Genomic DNA, 14,122 nt, shown 5'->3' with positions numbered 1-14,122 from the left:
CATCAATATGATAGATTTGCTCTGGTTCAACTGATGCAACCTCGTGAAAACCTGTAGTTCATTTTTTGAAATTAGAGTAATTTAGTCTTGTATATATCATATAAATAAATTATTATAATCTCTCTCTCTCTCTCTCCATACCCGATTACAATTTTGGGCTGTTTTTTATTTTGGTTCCTTAAATTTGAGATCTTTCATTTGATCCACCAACCTTGATTCTTTTTTTTTTTTTTTTTAATTGGTCCTTCTATCTACAAACTTTGACACAAAGACCATTTTGAAAGTATAATCAAACTTGCTAGATCAAAAAGAAATTTTCAAATTTAAAGGATTAAAATGAAAACAACCTCTATATATATATATATATAGAGAGAGAGAGAGAGAGAGAGAGAGGTAGGTTTATAGTAGTCTTACGTGATAATTTTTTCACCTCTTTACTTGTGAGTGAGGCTGCAAACCCGCAGGAGAGATAGTAGCGGTAAATCACAGATTCAGTTAACGTGCTACTACAACATGCCAATCAAATTATTATTCAAGATCAGGGGGCCATTGAAAGGATTAAAACAGAGTGAAAAGGAAAAAGAAAATGGAAATAACTTTATAGTATTAACTATTTTAACTAAATAAATCATGCAGCAAAAAAGAAAACTAGGTTAATTCTATATAAATTATGAAAATTGGGACTTATGCTGAATTCTAATAGGCGTTTAGCAAACTACAAAAGTACAACAAAAGAGAATAATACTGATTCTAAATTTTTTTTTCCTAAAATTAGTCTAGATGATAACATATTTCCGTCAAAACTCAAAAGTCAAAAATGATAATCTTGTGATTAGGAAAACAAATTAAAAATCAAAATTCAAAACCTGTTGAAATTACCAATTAGAACTAATTCCATATTACATTGAAACCATTACTCTGGTTTTCTAATGGAAACACCCCCCCTCTTCCCCCTTTATTGAATTCCTTAACATGCTTAGTTTCCTTTTTATATATATAGACACACAAACACACTTTATAAAGGCACGCATAGTGATAATACAAAGCTAGTTCCAATTTTTTTTACAAATTTTTTGCAAATAAAGGTGACAAAAAAATGTGGTTAACGTTCATGAATCTAATAACAAAATTACAAGAGAGTGAGATTTGAACCCTGAATATAATAACATAATTTTATATAACAAAATTTGTAATACTCATAATGTCACTCGAAAAATCATCCTACATAAATGAATAAGAGAAGAAATACATGTGTGTGTGTGAAGAACAATAAGAGAGAGAGAGAGAGAGAGTTCAACACTTGATTAGCCTCGGGACATTTTAAGCTAATAAGTTAATGATGTGAAATTCACCTGCCCTCAAGAACTTTCCCCAGCACACGATTGATTGCTGAATTCGTTGCATGTTTGTTTGTGCATAATTTCGAATCCAACATCACTATATAGGACTACAAGTAAAAAAACAAATTATGTAATTACAGCCCAATATCTAAGGAAAAAGGAAGTTCTTAATTACTTTTGTAAATAATTTGGAATGTAACAAAATTTTCACCTTTCTAGCACCCTTGGCACTTGCATTACTGGCGAAGAAGACTAACATTATCAAGAATAGGCAACGAAGAGAGCCCCCCATTGTATGAGTCTTTTTTTTCTTTTTTCTTTTTCAAAAATTATTTTGGGGTTAAAGTGGCACTTAGAACAATAATATAGTTATGTTAGAATATATTCTTCTTGCCCTTCTACTTTTCTATTTATAATGTAGAGATCCAAGTCCCAACCCAACCTGTTAATCGGCTCACAATCACAATGTGGGCGACCTTGCCTGTTGTTAATAGCAATCTTTAAGTTGGCGTTTCTCAAAAAAAAAAAAAGTTGGCGTTTCAAGTATACACATTTGTTCACACGTTTCAGCAGGTGTTTAATAAGTTGGTTTTGTGTTATACGTTACACTTTTGAACATCAAAACTAGCCTTTTGAAACTAACCATTTCCTTAAATGGTCTTTTTTAATGGTATTCATGACATGCATTTAGTTTGCTCCAAAAGTTAAAAACAATATTTTGATTTTAGTTAGTTCAACTAGTAAAGTTACCACTACACACCCTTGGTGCGATGATCACTCTATAAGTATAAGTGCTTGTGGAGTGTGAAGGGCAAGGACCGGGGTTTAAGTCTCTAGGAGGGAGCTTCACACACATATACATTTAGATTATGTTAGAGTTGAATTCTATCTTGTGAATTTTATTATTATTATTTTTTACGAGATAGAAAATCTACTATAATCTAATCTAAGTGTATATGTGTGAGAAGTTCCTTCCTCGAGATTTAAACTCCGACCCTTGCCCTCCACACCCCACAAACACTTATACTTGTAAAGTTTTTTGTCATTGGAAAAAATATTTGAGATTCAAGTCCTGCTTAATGCTTAAAATAAAAATTGATTAATTTCTTAACTTGATAATAATAACAATTATTATGAAGTGGATGCTATAAGATGAAATTATATCCCATCTATCAAAAGTTAAAAACAACACATCAAAAGAAAAAAGAAAAAAAGAAAAGAGCAGAAACGACAACACTATTTATTTAGACAACAGCAGCATAACGCTGCATAAAAAGGGAAATGGATGGTCACTAGAAATTAAAAGGACTTATTACCCATTTAACTCAACAAATGATATTGTAACTAAAATAAGGGCGTTTATGACATAACCGCCAAGCATTTTGTGTGATAACTAAAAAGCTTAGTGAAAACAATCACCTCTTTTAAGTTAAGTGTGTAACAATAACATTATTTACTATTCCCATTTATCTTTGTTTTGACCGTGAGAGTTAAATCAAAAACAAACATTCAGCCATGTCTTAGAAATGGCTTGGATTTTGGTAGATATTAATTTATTTGTGAACAATTTGTTAGCATATCCTTGTTTCTGTTCCTTTAAGATGTTCTTGCTAATGCTGTAAAAGAGAATAAGGAGATCATTATTTGGATAGAAGAATATCTCTCTTTTCTCTTTCCAATTGTACAACATGATATTGAATAAATAGAGTCTACCATTGTTTCATTTCCAAAAAAAAAAAAGTTTAGCCAAGCAGCATTTTTCTCTCGATCTTGAACAAAGAATTAAGTGAAGATTTAAATTATTATTATCTCTATAGTTTAAACAGCCAAACAAGTCTCTGTAAAAAAAAAGTTTCTCTGTAGCTAGGAAAGCTTTGTCCACCGAGCTTCTCTTAGGCAGTAGAATTGAGTGTCCCTTCTAGTAAGGTGTAAGGTCCCTACGATAACAAGGTTATCTGTAGGCTTGGGGGTTGTTTGTTTCTTCTTGGGGGTGGGGAAACAAGAGAGTGAGTGCAGGGAGTTTTAGAATGGAGAGCCTTACGAAGCATTGGAATAACCTCTCACTGAATGAGAGAGAAGGTGGTGGTGTTCATCTTCGTAGAGATAGGAGTTTGAACGAGTTTATAGTTGCAGCGAAGTTTTTAACAAACGGAGCTCTGAGTATAGACGCAATTATACGCACATTCAACCCGTTGTGGAGATCAAAACGTGGTTTTGAAGTCCGAAATGTGGGTGATCATGTAATGCTGTTTGTTTTCACTGAAAAGGAGGAAGTAGACAGGATTTTTGCGGCGGAACCGTGGAGCTTCGATAGGCACTTAGTCCTGCTGCAGCGCTACGATAAGAAAATACCTGTCCGGGAGTTGGTGTTCAACCAGGTAGCCATATGGATACAGATTCATGACATTCCAGCACCTTTCATGACACAAGAAGTGGCAGAAGAATTATGTGGCAACGCAGGAACTGTTGACAAGACGACAGAATTCTCAGATATGATGTGTGGAAGTTTTATGCGAGTGAGAGTCAGTATTGATGCTTCTCTTCCTCTGTGTAGAGGTAGACTCATCTCCTTCGATGAGGGGGAAGATGGGTGGGTCTCGTTCAGGTACGAGAGGCTGCCCAATATATGTTATTGGTGCGGGTGTTTAAACCACTGTGATCGGTGGATAGAGAGCGACGGAAGCCTCAAGGATGAAGATAAGGAATACGGGTCGTGGATACGAACTACTGCGGCAGCCCTCACAAAAAAATCAGTGGTTCGTGTGCCTGGATTCTATGAAGCAAGGAAAAAGAAGCCACAACCAGTAGGAAAGGGGGGCGGAGTAGTCACTTCACGAACAGCGGCGAAGAATGCTGAACCGTCTGTTTCGGTGGAGACGGCGAAGGTAGTGGCTGAAACGGTTTTTGCAGAGGAATTTAATGTTCGCATTAAAATAGATGAAGTTAAGTCTGCACCCATTGAAAAGGAAACGCCTAAGCCCGATTTGGAAGGTGATAGTCTGGGAAGGAATCAAAAAGAAACTGATGTGGAATTAAGGAGACAGGGGAGCAATGAGGGCGTTATTTCAGGGGATTTAAGCAACCTGATTAAAGCCCAAGGAGTAACGGTAAACTTAGGAAGTCAACTTGTGGAGCCAGCTAGCAGTTTGAAGGAAAGTGATTCACGTATCTTTGTGCCACCTCAGATTAGTGAACACGTGAGCTCACATGTGGTAAGCTCAGGACAAACCCTTAGGCCGAAAAAGTGGAAAAGAGTATGCCATGAAGCAAACCACGAAACATCCACTGAGAAGACCGTTGTGCCAGCAAAAAGAAATCTGGTTGAGAAGGCTGATCTGACCAGTGGAGAACAAAACAAAAAGAAGAAGGTGGAATCAAGGGATGAAGGGGCAACAAAAGATATATTGGCGGAGGCTGTTTCCAAGCCCCGCCAGGTCCAATGAGTCTCCTATGTTGGAACTGTCGAGGGCTTGGGAACCCGGAGACAGAGCAAGAGCTTGGAGATTTAATCCGGGCATAAGATCCTGCAGTCGTGTTCTTGGCCGAGACATGGCTGACTAAAGCTAGGCTGGAGGAAATTAGGGCAAAATTTAAGTTCGGAAGGATGATTGAAGTTTCTAGAGAGACAAGAGGAGGTGGGGTGGTAATTTTTTGGAAAAAAGAATTTGATTTCTCAGTGGATACTTTCTCTCCCAACCATATTGATGCGATTGTAAATCAAGGCAAGGATGATGCATGGAGGTTTATAGGCTTCTACGGAGAACCAGATACAAACAATCACCATATTTCATGGGCAACGTTACGGAGGTTGAAAGCGAGGCATTCTTTGCCTTGGATTTGTGCAGGCGATTTCAATGAAATTACAAGAGCTCATGAAAAATTGGGAGGGAGGTTACGTCCATTCAGGCAGATGCAAGATTTTAGGGATGTGTTGGATGAATGTGGCTTTAAAGACTTGGGGTATGTAGGAGGAAAATATACTTGGTGCAACGGACAAAGGGAAGGATACACAATTTGGGAGAGGATTGATAGGGCGGTGGCAACAATTGACTGGATTGAAAAATTCCCAGATACAAAAATTGTGCACTTGGAGTGTGGGACTTCTGACCATAAGCCGATTATGATATTCCCAACAGGTATACCAAAGAAAATTCAAAGACCATGGAGGTTTGAGCAAATGTGGATTGAGGAGGAAGGGTGCCATGAATCAGTGGAGGCAGCTTGGAGAGAACTAGGCCATGGGAGTCCGATGAAACAAGTGGAGTTGAAATTAAAAAGATGCCAAGTAAATCTGAAGTGGTGGAGCAAGAACTCCTTCGGCAATGTCACAAAACAATTAAGGGAAAAAAAGGAAAAGCTAAAAAAAGAAGAGGATGCAGCTATTAGGGGAGGACCAATGGAGGGTGTGCTGAAATTAAAAAGAGAAATAAGTGATTTATTGAGAAAAGAAGAAAAGATGTGGAAGCAGAGGTCTAGAGCATTGTGGTTACATGAAGGGGATAAGAACACTCGCTACTTCCATAGCCGGGCAACTCATAGATACCGACGAAATAAAATTTGTGAGTTGAGAAATCCAAAGGGGCTGATGTGCACGAAAGAGGAAGAAATTGCTCAAATCCTTACCAGCTTCTATCAAGATCTTTTTACTTCAGCCAGCCCGTGTATTATGGACCAAGCCGTGGTGGACATTCCCTGTGTAGTCACAACTGAAATGAATATCATGTTGCAAGAGGTGTATACTCGAGATGAGGTGGATAGGGCAGTGTTTCAAATGGAAGCTCTCAAGGCGCCAGGACCCGATGGATTGCCTCCTTTGTTTTTTCAGCACTACTGGAATATTATTGGGGATGAGGTTTCGGCGGCGGTGCTAAATTGTTTGAATACAGGTTCCTTTCCTCAATCTCTAAATAATACTTTCATTACTCTTATTCCTAAGGTGAAAAATCCTACTCTTGTATCTGAATTTCGTCCTATCTCCCTTTGTAATACCCTCTATAAAATAGTGTCTAAAGTTGTGGCAAACAGGTTGAAAAGAGTTTTACCTGACATCATTTCAGAATCTCAGAGTGCTTTTCAATCAGATAAAGCCATTTCTGACAACATCTTGGTTGCATTTGAAACCTTACACCATATGAAGATTCAGAAGTCAAAGAAAATGGGGTTCATGGCCTTGAAGCTTGACATGAGTAAGGCGTATGACAGGGTGGAGTGGGGGTTTCTTAAAAAAGTCATGGAGAAGATGGGCTTTGGTGAAAAATGGGTGAAGCTGGTTATGGAGTGTATAAGTACAGTCTCTTACTCAATCTTGGTAAATGGAGAACCAAAGGGTGATATTAAACCTTCTAGAGGCATAAGACAAGGTGACCCCCTTTCACCTTATTTGTTCTTATTGTGCTCTGAAGGTTTAAACAGGTTAATCCAAGCTGCAGCTAGAGAGGATGAGATAAGGGGTTTTTCATTGTGTAGAAATGGACCTTGGATCAGTCACTTGTTCTTTGCTGATGATACTTTACTCTTTTGTAGAGCGGTAATGAGTGACTTGGTAAAAATCCAAGAGATCCTAACTCTCTATGAAAAAGCTTCAGGCCAGCAAATAAATAGAGGGAAGACGACTATATTCTTTAGTAAGGCTGTCACCGAGGAAAGGAAAGAGGAGATCTCCAATTTTTTGGGGGTGGAAGAGGTGAAAGAGTACAAAAAATACTTGGGATTACCAGCGGTGGTTGGGAAAAATAGAAGAGCAAGCCTAAATTATATAAAAGAACGAGTTTGGAATAAATTACAAGGGTGGAAAGAGCAACTATTGTCCCAAGCAGGTAGGGAGATACTTCTAAAAGCCGTTGTCCAAGCCATTCCAACTTTTGCCATGTCTTGTTTCAAACTTCCGGTGGGTCTTTGTCATGATATTGAGATGATGATAAGAAAATTTTGGTGGGGGCAAAGAGGGGAGCAAAGGAAAATCCATTGGAAGAGTTGGGAGGTTATGTGTCAACCAAAATACCAAGGGGGGTTGGGGTTCAAAGATTTGGTTAAGTTTAATGAGGCCATGCTCGCTAAACAGGTCTGGAGGTTGCTGCATGATCAGTCTTCCCTATTTTTCCAGGTTTTCAAAGCCAAATATTTCCCCCATGGGACGGTGTTTGAAGCAAAGAAGTCATCCGGCTCATATGCATGGCAAAGTATATTAAAAGCTAGATCGGTCATAGAAGCTGGGCTGATGTGGAGGGTGGGGAATGGATCAACTATTCGGGTATATTGGGATAAATGGCTACCAGGAAAATTCCCTTCCACGATTAAGTCTCCAAGGGTAGGCGCACCAGGAGACATGCGTGTGGATTCTCTGATCAACCAAGACACAAAACAGTGGGACTTAGCAAAGATTGATCTCCTCTTCCTTCCATTTGAAGCAGCAAAAATTAAGTCAATCCCTTTATGTTTGTCTAATCAGGCTGATTGCATGGTGTGGCCGAGGTGTAGGGATGGTTTATACTCGGTGAAAACTGGTTACCAACTACTCTGCGAGATGGACAATCAGAACAGAGCATCAGGGTCGAACTCGTCAAGTTACAGGGGTTTTTGGAGACGCCTATGGAAGATGCGAGTTCCAAATAAGATAAAAATATTTCTTTGGCGTGCATGCATCGATGCACTGCCTACAAGATGCAACTTGGTTAGGAGGAAAGTGTTAGACGATCCAACTTGCTCTATGTGCGGTGCGGGAGCTGAGAACACGATGCATGCGCTATGGGAATGCAAACAATTGCTCACGGTGTGGGAAACGGTTTTTGGATGGGTTTTTAAAGACTACCCAGTGATTTCGGAATTCTCGGACCTGGTAGCTCTGGTTGGCGAGCAAGAAAAACAGTTGGAGCTCTTTGCAACGATTGCTTGGTTCATCTGGTGTCGCAGGAACAAGACTAGATGCAACGAACCGAGCGTGCCACTGGGAAAAATCTTGGAGAGTGCGGCTTCCCTGTTGATGGAATTTCAGAGCAGTGTCAAGTATGGAGCAAAAACAGTGACACAGCGAAACATCAAATGGAAGCCACCAGACGGAGTAACGGTGAAGACGAATTTTGATGGGGGTATGTTTGCAGAATCGGACCAAGCAGGGATAGGTGTGGTTGTTCGAAACCATAGGGGTTATGTCATGGCGGCTTTAGTAGAAAAAATCCCCAAACCAACTTCCATAGAGGTACTTGAAGTCTTGGCAGCACGGAGAGCAGTACAGTTCACTCTTGAGCTGGGCTTTGCACATGCCATCTTTGAAGGAGATGCAGAGATTGTTACTAAGGCACTTGCTGAAGGGAACAGTTCTTTGCATAGTATAGGACACATTGTAAAAGACATTGAGTCTATTAGTGGTTTATTACAAACCAAATCTTTCTCTCATGTTAGGAGGCAGGGAAACACTGTGGCCCATGCCTTAGCTTAGAGAGCAAGGCTTTCTTTTCCTGTTTTAATCTGGATGGAGGATGTTCCACCAGATATTTTTCGTTTTGTATCTGCGGATTTTCCAGTAACTTAATAAAATAACGAAAAGTTTGGATTCTCAAAAAAAAAAAATTTAAGTGAAGAGATGACAGCAAGAGCAATGCTTATGTGCAAGTATTATTGCCTTAACAAAATAAATCGCCATATTTATTAATTTGCTTATTGCATCCATCATAAATAAGCCCTTCCATTATTCGATGAAGAATCAATATAAGAATGCATATCTCTCCAAAAAAAAAAAATGCATGAATGAAAAATCTCTAAGAGGAAACATAAGCAACAACAGGACTTCTTACTTGATGCACGCCATCAATCCAAATGAAGGAGCCAGAGATTATATCACGATCCATCTTTGTTGTGACCTTCACCCAAAAGACTCAAATGAAAGTACATTTAGTATCAATTCAATTTTTAGTCCCGTTGGAGCATTCACAATGGCCTTGTATGTGGATACTGGCGACCCAACATTTGTCACAGTCCTAGTGAATAAGCGGGTGATCACAGATTTTGACCTTGAAGATAATGTAAAGGAAGGATAGTTTAGATTCCAAGCAAGTATCTTAGTGGCTTGAGAGCAGCTACTATTATCTCCTGTGACAAGTCTTAAAGACTTGCTGCTATAGCCTTGCCCACACAAGAAAGGACTATTATACATGAAACTAGGTTCTAATTACATTTGGTACATGTTCCAAATGTCAACTTTGGTGGGTTTTAAAGAGAAGCAAGTTTGTTTAATTTATTTCTTTAATCACAAAGTTTTGAATTCACTAAATATTAAAGACTAACTTTACAAAGCCAATCTAGTTTCTTTCTTCTTTACTATAAAATGGCTTCTAGGACTAGACATGCTTGTGATTTTATATTACTAGAAGTAGAGAGGAGGGATTTGAACTCGGTTGTCCTCAAAAGGGAGACCCAGACAACGTCATTGAGCTACAAAGCTATTGACATCCCTTGATGGTTACTCGTAGTCAATGTTGCTTTCATTGGTACTTATTGGTTCTGAATTTAAAATTACCTGTTGTCATTAGAGCGGACTTAATTGCAGTAGGGGACCATGTTGGATGAAACAATTTAACATAAACAACTATTGTAGTTGCATGTGGGCAAGCCATGGACGTCCCAGAGATTATATTGTATGGAACTACTCTTTTATCTCCGTCTATTGATGTCATAGTTTCAGCCTCTGTCCATGCAGCTAAAATATCTACTGCAATGGATGCTAAATCGGGCTGTAACAAATTATATAAGTCAAAATTCAGAAAATGGGAGGCATATTATGTAGAAAAGAGAGAATTACTTAAATTACCTTGAGAATGTCACTTGTGATTGGGTTAGGCCCCCTTGACGAAAATGATACTACATATGGGGCCAACTCATCCCTTTCCTCAATACTCTTTTGTATGGTAGCCTTGGCCCTTGGGTATTCTATTAGTAATTAACAAAACATCAAAAGGATGCAATTAATTTACTACTGTGTCTTACTAGAACAGAGTAGTATGCAACAATATTTGATATATAGCATGTGAGGCATTCTCATTAGTAACTCACAGTAGTGGTTTAATAAAATATCTAGATAAGTCATAGTAATTTTTTACTTTGCTTCCATCTTTCAAGCTCAAGCAAGAAGTAGGTAAAGGGAAAGAGAAGGCAACATCTGCAAAATCTACACCTTGCATTATAGTATCAACTGCACCAGCATCCAATGTCCCCTCTCCATCAGTAATCTCATCACAAAGAACAATTTTTCCTTTCACCAATTTCTTGTCCAAGGAGTCTATCAAGCATAATCTGCAATTAATAATCAATACATATTTCACGTTACTATAGGGAATAGAGTTTTAACTAGTGCTTTAGTATTAGAGCATTTGGAAAATAAATGCATAATCTAGTTTTTCCCCCTTAAAAACTCCAAATTTCAACTTTAACTTGCTTAAAGCTATTTTTAGCTTTAGGAACACTTTTAAAATAAACCTTTTTAGTGGGTTGCCAAAAACCCCAGTTTTCAACTTAAAATGTTTTTTAGCACAAAATGCTTTATGGTGCAGCTAAACATGTAGCCAAACAGATCCAAATTATCTTCAATAACATTTTTTTTTAATCAATGAGTCTCTTAAATAAAATGCATACATAAGTCTTAATATTATTTTGTCCTAAGTCTTGATATGATTTTGACCTAAGCTAATGAGAAAACATTATATCACAGGAAGTACTAAGTTGACATGATTTTTTTTTGAATTAGTTTGGAGGAAAGTTCCTTTAACCCACTACCATGTGATAACTCAAAAGATTATCCATCTATATCTTTAGTCATGACCTACCTAATAGTAATGTGATATGTTTAAAAATTTTAGTGAATCATCTGATTTTATACACATGGATGGTCTCATAAATCACCAATTAATGAGTTAGAGGAGATTTCTCCAATTCAATTTGGAGGAAAACTTTGTCCATTCTATGTCCTATGATAAAGAGCACATAAGCAAATCTTAGATTCATTCAAATGAAGCATTCTATTTTTAATAACCTAGTTTGGGACCGGTTGAAACCTTCTTTGGTGTTTGGAGCGTCTCCATCATAAACAATAGGGAATTTTTTGTTCTGTAGCTCAAACGTGTTTATAGAGAGGCCCTGCATACAAAAAAGGTTTATGATTAAATGTCAATGTTAGTATGAAAAATTTCATTGGACAACCCTTTAATTTTTAATAGAAAAGACATCATTAAACATTATTTTACATAGTAACATGGAGAGAGGCAAACCAACTTACCTCATAAAGCTCACCGTCACCCAACTTCACCTTGGCCACAAACTTTCTATCTATGGTGCTAGCAGCCACTGACAATGACCAAGGTGAAAAATTCGTGATTGTTGCAGGAGAAGGACTAGAATTGCTAGCAGAAGTAGATGTGAGTATACCATTCCTCACTGCATGAAAGGCTCCTATAGCAATTGAGTCCTTAAAGTAATCTAGAGGACTAAACCCTCCAACTGAAAGAGAGATTATATCTACTCCATCATTAATTGCATCATCAAATGCTGCAAGAATGTTAGCAGCAAAACACCCATCAGACCAACATATCTTGTAAATAGCAATGCGAGCAGAGGAAACTCCTCCTCGGGTTGTCCCTGTCCCAAGGCCTAAAAGGCTTGCCCCGCTATGTTCCCCGCTGCTACTGATGCAGTATGGGAACCATGGCCTTCAGAGTCTCTTGGTGAAGCAAACTCACTTGCACCTAATTTTCTTCCGCTATGATAGTATCAAGCTCCGATAATTTTACTGCCAGGTATTAAAGTTACATTTATTAAAATCATTTATAAGTGTTTTGGCATGTGTGCATGCATGCATGTTTATAGGTTAAATTGCATATCTCAACTTTTTTAATTGTAGATTTAAAATTGTCTACTTCAAGATGTTATACTTTAATTTCTAGACTTTCAAAATTGTTCCAAAAATTCTTTGCCATCATTGGATATTATTGAAAATTCTAATGTAGCAAAGAATTCCTAGCCATGCCATAGGTTCTACATTATCATAGTGACTTTAGTTTTATGATTTTTGTTTGATGCATTAGTATTTTTCATCTATTCTATGATGGTAATGACTTTTTTAATAAAATGTAAAAGAACTATTTTAAAATTTGAGCAGCAAATATGTAACTTATCCATGTTAATATATATGTCTTGATGATGTAGAGGTTTTACTTCTTGCAAGTGAAATGGGATGATTCTTGACAAATGCCCTTCCATCTTTTTGGAGGTGGACCAAATCCTTCATCATTGAAACTCTCTGGACTCCGGCCAAATCCCAATGTCAATCATTCCGATGATAACCTTGCTTTCAAAAGTTGTTCTTTTGACAGTCTTGGGGAAGCCCATGAAGTCCCATGACCTTGTTGTGTGGAGTAGTTTCTTTTCATTAGGGAATACAGAGACTATTCCCTCCATGCCTAAAATCCAAAATTTCGTTCAAGTTGACTTCATGATAAGTAAAACGAGGAATGGTTGATAACAATCTCTAGAAGACTATTGTTCCCCAACTTGCTAATTTTTGTGCCTCCTCCTTGGTTAGCTTCGCCACAAACCCATTGAAGCTCTTCGTGTAAATATATAGCAAAGAATACACATCACTGTACAATGCATTTCATTACACAGCTGGTTAGGTATATTTTATCACTTTTCACTAACTCTTCAGAAATGCATGCTGGTTGTTCTTTTATTATTAGGTCAAGACACTACGATAAAAAATATAACAAATTTTAGCCATTTTCTCCCAAAATAGCTAATATTTTGGCTACAATATACACTTTACAAGATACTATCTTGAACAATATTTATCAAGTCTAATTTAATATAAACTTTAATTTACTGTTAAAGTTATGGAATTTTAATGCAATCAACCACCTGCCCAAGTACGGAGTACCTACCCATCATCTAATTTGAAAACAAAAAAAAAAAAAAAAAAAAAAACGAGTAAATTACTCACAAGTCTTATCTAAATTGTCATTCAGAATCAACTCCATTTTTATTAATAACCTGCCAGTAACTTCTTGGAGAATGCTGGTAATAATAGATGATGCAAAGATTTCCCCCTTTGGTAGGTCACCCATGTACACAATGTATACCTGTATTCACAAAATTTTGCCGAAAAAATAAATTAATATAAAAAGCACCAATATATACGCATGAACTTATGTAAAGGCTTCGCCCATTCAAACTAAACCCCAAGCCCAAGTCTAAGCCCACAATAATTTTGATTCTTGCAAAATATATGAGTTGATTGCAACCTTCTTTTATCACAATGCTGGCCGATGACTTATTAGATTAAAAATGACTAAAAATAAAGGCAACAATAATAGTACTAAAAGTAACTGAGCCTAGTCAAGACTTTTGTTTCAATGAAATATTCACGATTTAAACCCCCAACCCCAACTATCATTGTACACACACAAAAAAAAAAAAAAAAAAAAAAAAAAAAAAAAAAAAAAAAGGCAACAGGGCCTATTAAAGAGATATCATGCCTTTCGATCATCATTAATCGCCCCCATAACAGGACAAGTTAAAATCAGCCATACAAAGGGAGACTTTCGGCTTTCCATCAGATAACTCTCCCAAGAGCCTGTGGTCTAGTTAACTGTTAAGGTTGTTCACGCAAAGCGTGAGAGAAATGGGCTTATATAAAGGAATGAATTGAAAGCTGTCTTTGGGTTCTCAAACAGCATTTGTGAAGCACAGCCAACAAAACAAAACAGTCCAATGCCAGCACTAGCAATGTTCTTGTTGAAAAA

The 14,122-nt window shown here is 37.4% G+C and overlaps 1 pseudogene; it reads right to left on the bottom strand.

The window, feature by feature from the left end:
* Positions 1-9,094: 9,094 nt before the first annotated feature.
* On the bottom strand, positions 9,095-13,882 carry LOC126696610 (cucumisin-like; annotated as a pseudogene).
* Positions 13,883-14,122: the final 240 nt, after the last annotated feature.

This window comes from Quercus robur, chromosome 8 (genome assembly GCF_932294415.1).
Source record: "Quercus robur chromosome 8, dhQueRobu3.1, whole genome shotgun sequence".
NCBI classification, from domain to species: domain Eukaryota; kingdom Viridiplantae; phylum Streptophyta; class Magnoliopsida; order Fagales; family Fagaceae; genus Quercus; species Quercus robur.
The sequence above is the reverse complement of the archived record's forward strand: the minus strand, read 5'-3'. Positions and strand labels throughout refer to the sequence as shown.